This window comes from Lutra lutra, chromosome 4 (assembly GCF_902655055.1).
Source record: "Lutra lutra chromosome 4, mLutLut1.2, whole genome shotgun sequence".
Classification (NCBI taxonomy): Eukaryota; Metazoa; Chordata; class Mammalia; order Carnivora; family Mustelidae; genus Lutra; species Lutra lutra.
The window spans coordinates 140,895,004-140,901,204 of NC_062281.1; positions in this window are offsets into that span (position 1 = coordinate 140,895,004).

A 6,201-nucleotide genomic window follows, 5' to 3' on the forward strand; every position below is an offset into this window, starting at 1 on the left:
AAAACAAGTTGTTTGAGAACTTTATTTTTTCCATTTTTATTATATTTGTCATAGCCATGTCAATCAACTTTGGAAAATATCATCAAAGGCTTATTAAAAACTGACAATTTTTTGTCTTATGGCAGATAATCTAGACAAAGTCCCTGTGCTGTATTCTAAACCAGAAAATACCAATAGACAAAAAGGCAGCCTACTTTCCAAGTATTCCATCAACCCACAGTCTGGCTAAAGAACAAAATGGAGTGCTTTCTTCCATAAACTTGACAGGAAGAGTATCAATGATTAGGGATTATAGAGAAAATATGTCTTTATAGAATCTCTGAAGACCATCCCAAAGGAACACCAAATCCAGTAAAATTCAACATCAGTGGGAAAACAATCTCTGAAAGACAGGAAGAAAGGAAACTTGCACTCTTAGACTGCCTTTTACTTTTATTTTATTTTTTTTAAAGATTTTATTTATTTATTTGTCAGAGAGAGAGAGAGAGAGCGAGCACAGGCAGACAGAGCGGCAGGCAGAGGCAGAGGGAGAAGCAGGCTCCCCACAGAACAAGGAGCCCTATGTGGGACTCGATCCCAGGACTCTGGGATCATGACCTGAGCCGAAGGCAGCGGCTTAACCAACTGAGCCACCCAGGCGTCCCTGCCTTTTACTTTTAAAGAAAAGTGAAAGTCATTCATAAAGCTATACCCATCATGATACTACCTGCACCATTTTAAAGATGAGGAAAGGGGCGCCTGGGTGGCTCAGTTGGTTAAGCGATTGCCTTCAGCTCAGGTCATGATCCTGGAGTCCCGGGATCGAGTCCCGCATCGGGCTCCCAGCTCCATGGGGAGTCTGCTTCTCCCTCTGACCTTCTCCTCGCTCATGCTCTCTCTCACTGTCTCTCTCTCAAATAAATAAATAAAATGTTTAAAAAAAAATAAAAAATAAAAAATAAAGATGAGGAAAGGGAGGCCAGTTTACTTCTTTCAATGAGAAGCAAAACCTGAACTAAAATCTAAACCTAACAGTTCTCCTTGAAAATTTGGTTTCTGATAACTTCTGAAATATTCCTACTAATTGAAAATTTTATTTCAAATACAACCACTATCATACTACTTGGTCATCAAGTCTGGGTGCAATAAAATCTTTGACTGGGGGGCGCCTGGGTGGCTCAGTGGGTTAATAAGCCTCTGCCTTCAGCTCAGGTCATGATCTCAGGGTCCTGGGATCGAGTCCCGCATCGGGCTCTCTGCTTGGTGGGGAGCCTGCTTTCTCCTCTCTCTCTCTCTCTGTCTGCCTCTCTGCCTACTTGTGATCTCTCTGTCAAATAAATAAATAAAATATTAAAAAAAAAATCTTTGACTGGTCAGTAACTCTTACTATCGATTAGTAGCCAAAATGTTCCTTAAATATACCAAGTATTTATTATGCCAGAGATTCTATTAATCAATCCCAGTAAAATCTTTTTTTTTAAAGATTTTATTTATTTACTTGAGAGAGAGAGAGAGAGTGAGAGAGAGAGAGCATGAGAGGGGAGAGCATGAGAGGGAGAAGCAGACTCCCTGCTGAGCAGGGAGTCCAATGTGGGACTCGATCCCGGGACCCCAGGATCATGACCTGAACTGAAGGCAGTCGCTTAACCAGCTGAGCCACCCAGGTGCCCCAGTAAAATCTTATGTGTAGATTTGATAATCTACACATTTGTTGCAGGTGAGGAAAGTGAAGCTCAATAATGTTAAATATCTTGTCCAAGTTTCCAAACAGAATGGTGATCTAATTCCAAATACTATCTGGATCTGTTGGACACAGTGAACTACTACCTGGAGGTAGTTCACAATTTCAACATTACATTACTACCTTCTTTTGGATGATATCCAAAATGTAGACATACAGGAAATATTTCCCAACTCATTCAGAAGCCAATATTGATTATTGATAGCAATTTGATATTGATAGCAATTCCAGACAAAAACATCACAAGAAAACTACACAGACCAATATCACTTATGAATTTACATGAAAAAAAAATCAGTAAAATATTAGCAACCCAAATTCAACAATTCATAAAAAAGGACCGTATCAAGTGGAACTTATTCTAAAAATTCAAGGTTGGTTTAACATCCAAAAATCAATAAATGTGGGTGGCTGGCCTGGGTGGCTCAGTCAGTTAAGCATCTGACTCTTGATTTTGGTTCAGGTCATGAACTCAGGGTTGTGAGATCAAGCCTCACATTGGGCTCCACGCTGGGTGTGGAGCCTGTTTAAGAGCCTCTCCCTCCCTCTGTCCCTGCCTCTCCCCTGACCACTCATACATGCACACACACTGTCTTTCTCCAAAAATAAATAAATAATAAATAAATATAATGCACCATATTAATAAAGGACAAACCACATGATCATCTCAGCAGATGCAGACAAAGCATTTGAAAGCATTTAACAACTATTCATGGCGGGGGGAGAAAAAATAGTACAGATAAAAAAGAATTTGTTCATCCAAATAAAGAGCATCTCTGAAAAACCCACAGTTCACATCACAATTTATTATAAAATATTGAATATTACCCACCAAGATCAGGAACAAAAGAAAGATGCCTGCTCTCTCCACTACTGTTCACCATTGTACTGGAGGTTTTACCATAGCAATTAGACAAGGAAAAGAAATAAAATGTAAAAGGAGGAATAAAACTACTTTTATTCACAGATGACATGGTTTTGCATCAAAAACTATTAGAATTCAAATAAAAAAGTATTAGAACTAATAAACAGTTCCATAAAGTTGCAGGATACAAGATCACTATATAAGAATTAGTTATATTTCTGTTTGCTATCCAAAATAAAGACAACAATCCATTTACAAAAATGTCAAAAAGAATAAAATACTTAGAAATAAACTTAATATAAGAGTTTCAAGATTTTTACACCGAAACTACAAAATACAGTTGAAAAAAAGTAAATGGAAAAACATCCCATGTTCTTGGATTTGAAGACTTAATATTGTTAAGATGACAATATTATCCAAATTGCCCTACAGATTCAATGCAATTTATATTAAAACCTGAGCTGCCTTTGAGCAGAAATTAACAAAATGATCCTAAAATTCATATGAAAAAGACCAAGAATAGTGAAAAGAATCTTGAAAAGAAAGAGCAAAGTTGAAGGACTCATATGTTTCCATTTCAAAAGCCATTATAGAACTACACTAATCAAGACAGTGTGGTGCAAACATAAGGATAGACATACATATCAAATTAACATATCAAATAGAGAGTTCAGAAAACAACCCTTACATTTGGTCAAATGATTTTAGATAAAGGTACCAAGAGAATTCAATGAGAAAAAAGTCTTTTCAACAAATGGTGCTATGAAATTTGATAGCCACATACAAAAGAATCAAACTGGACCCTTACCTCACATCATATACAAAAATTAACTCAAGGAGCTCCTCAGTGGCTCAGTTAAACATTGGACTCAATTTTGGCTCAGGTCATGATCTCATCTCAGGATGCTGGGATCCAGTCTTGCATTGGGCTCCCGCTCAGCGGGGAGTCTACTTCTCTTTCTTGTTTCCTCGGCCCCTCCCCCTGCTCATACTTATGCTCTCTCTCTAAAATAAATCTCTAAAAAAATTAACTCAAAATTGATCACAGAACTAAATGTAAGTGCTCAAACTTCAAAACTCCTAGGAGAAACCATATGGGTAAATGTCTACAACCTTGGTTTAGACAAGGTTTCTTAGATGTAATACCAAAAGCATAAACAACAACTGAAAAAGATATACATTGGACTTCATAAATATTTTTTACATTTGTGCCCCAAGGATACCATCAAGAAAGTAAAAAGGCAATCCACAGAATGGGAGAAAATATTTGTAAAAACACGTGTCTGATAGCAGGACAACTGAGTGGCACAGTCAGTTAAGCCCCAGACTCTTGGTTTTGGCTCAGGTCATGATCTCAGGGTGTGGGATCAAGCCCCATGTCAGGATCCATGCTCAACGGGGAGTCTGCTTGGGATCCTCTCCCTCTGCCCCTTCCCCTGCTCGATCTCTCTTTCTCTCTCTCTCTCTATTTCCAAGGTAAAAAATAATAAGATAAAATAATATAAAATAAAATAAAATAAAATAGATAAAGGTATCAAGGTCTTGGCAGAAAGGTCTTGGGAACTGGGAAGAATTTGGTGAAATTGTGTGGACTTTTGGATTACGAGTAATTGAAGGTTGTAAACAGAAGTGTAAGGTGACCTGGTTTACATTTTTCATAGCATCTCTTAGGTAGCTCTTCTGAGACTTAACCATAATAGAACAGAGTCAGAAATAAGGGGGCTGTTAAGAAGCTACTGCAGTACTCCAAGGGAGAGGGAATGAAGGTTTGGACAAAAGAAGTGGTGGTAAAGGTAATAGAAATGGTGGAAACTGGATGTATTGTGAAGATAGAGCCAACACAACTTTCTGACAGACTGCACTCCAGGGAGAAAGTGAAGAATCCAAGAGAACACCAAAATCTTTGCCCTGAGCACTTGGAAGGATAGAATTATCATTAATGGAAATATCATTATGGGAAGCTGTTTTAGTGACAAATATCAAGAACAGTTTTTGACATGTTGAGTTTGAAATGTCTGTGGAGATCCACACGACATATCAAATAATTTACTGGTTATAAATTTCTGGCATTGAGGATTGCTCAGGGCTACAGATATACATTTGGGAGTCATAACTTCATAAATGGTTTTTAAAGCCATTAAATTAAATGAGATCATCTGGGGAAGGGATACAGATAGGGGAAGAAAGAGGTTCAAAGATGGAGCTCTGGGGCACTCCAACATTTAGAAATCAGAGGGATGAGAAGAAATTTAGAAAATGAGTAGACAGAAATCTAGGAGAAAAAAATAAACAGTATGGGTGTTATGGAAGCAAGGTGTTTTAAAAGTAAGTGAGAAGTCAATGTTGTCACATGCTGCAATAGGTCAAGTTAGAAAAGAATTGAGAACTGGCCTCATCTATTCATCTAAGTAACATGGAAGTCACTGGTTGACTTGTTAAGAGCAGTTTCTGCATTGTGCTGGGAAAAGATACTTGATTGGAATAGGTACAAGAAAGAAAGAGGGAGAAATTGAAAATATAAAGCATAGAACATACTTTTAGTAAATTTCTCTGTAAAGGGAAGAAGGGGGTAAGATAATAGGGGGAGTGGCTGGAGAGACTGGAATCCAAAAAGTGCTATTTTTTTTTTTTTTTAGTTAGAGAAATTATAACACCTTTAAATACTGATAAGAATGATCTGGTAGAAGAAGGAAACATGATGATTTAATAAAACAAAGGAAACCTTCTGGGTAAGTATCTTTGAATAGACATGAAAAAAATGAGATAAAGGGTACATATACAATGGATAAGTTTAGGGAGTTTAGTATCTATACAGAAAAAGCTATTGTAATGAATAGTCATAGAGTTTAAGCAGAGTAAGACAGGAAGAAGAAAGATTATAGAGAGAAGGTCAGTGGTCATGTAAGGTCAACTTATTTTGGTAGGGAAAAACAGAAGATAGCGGGTACAAAGTAGAATACGTACAATTGAGATTATGGAGAGTTTGCAGTAAGGGACAGGACATCAGAATGAATGGCCAAGTAAGAGTGAAGGAGGTTAAGCAATCTACAATACCAAAGCAAATGTACAATTCTCTAAATGAATGTTGAATTTTCCGCAAATTATGGCAAGAGTGATGTTGGATGGGAAAACAGTGAGCTAACAGATACAATGTTGAAGGACTAAAGATTAACAATCTGGGAAGTCATAAAACATTACATTAGGAGGGATAATGATGGTAAAATCTGATAACAAGGAATTCCAAACGGGCTCTTTCTTTATTGGAAGAGAAAGAGAGGATGGCCTGAAAATTCCAGGCCCCATGGATGAAGGGTTTGGAAAAGGAAGCATTCACCACTTGAAAAGGCTGCAGAGATGCATTATTATCAGGGTAGAGCCATGTGGGTTTTTTTGTTTTTGTTTTTGTTTTGTTTTTATGGTTGGTTTGGTGTTTGGGTTTTTTGAGCCATGTTTTGGTTATAGCAAAAGGAAAAGAGAAAGTTCACAAATGAAATTGAAGATACAGAGGATCTAACTGATGACACACAGAATTCTAGGGTTTCAGAGATGGGCCTCAGGGAGATGAGGACAGAAAAGGCAATGCCTAGAACCCTAGAATTAGAGTCTATAATATAAG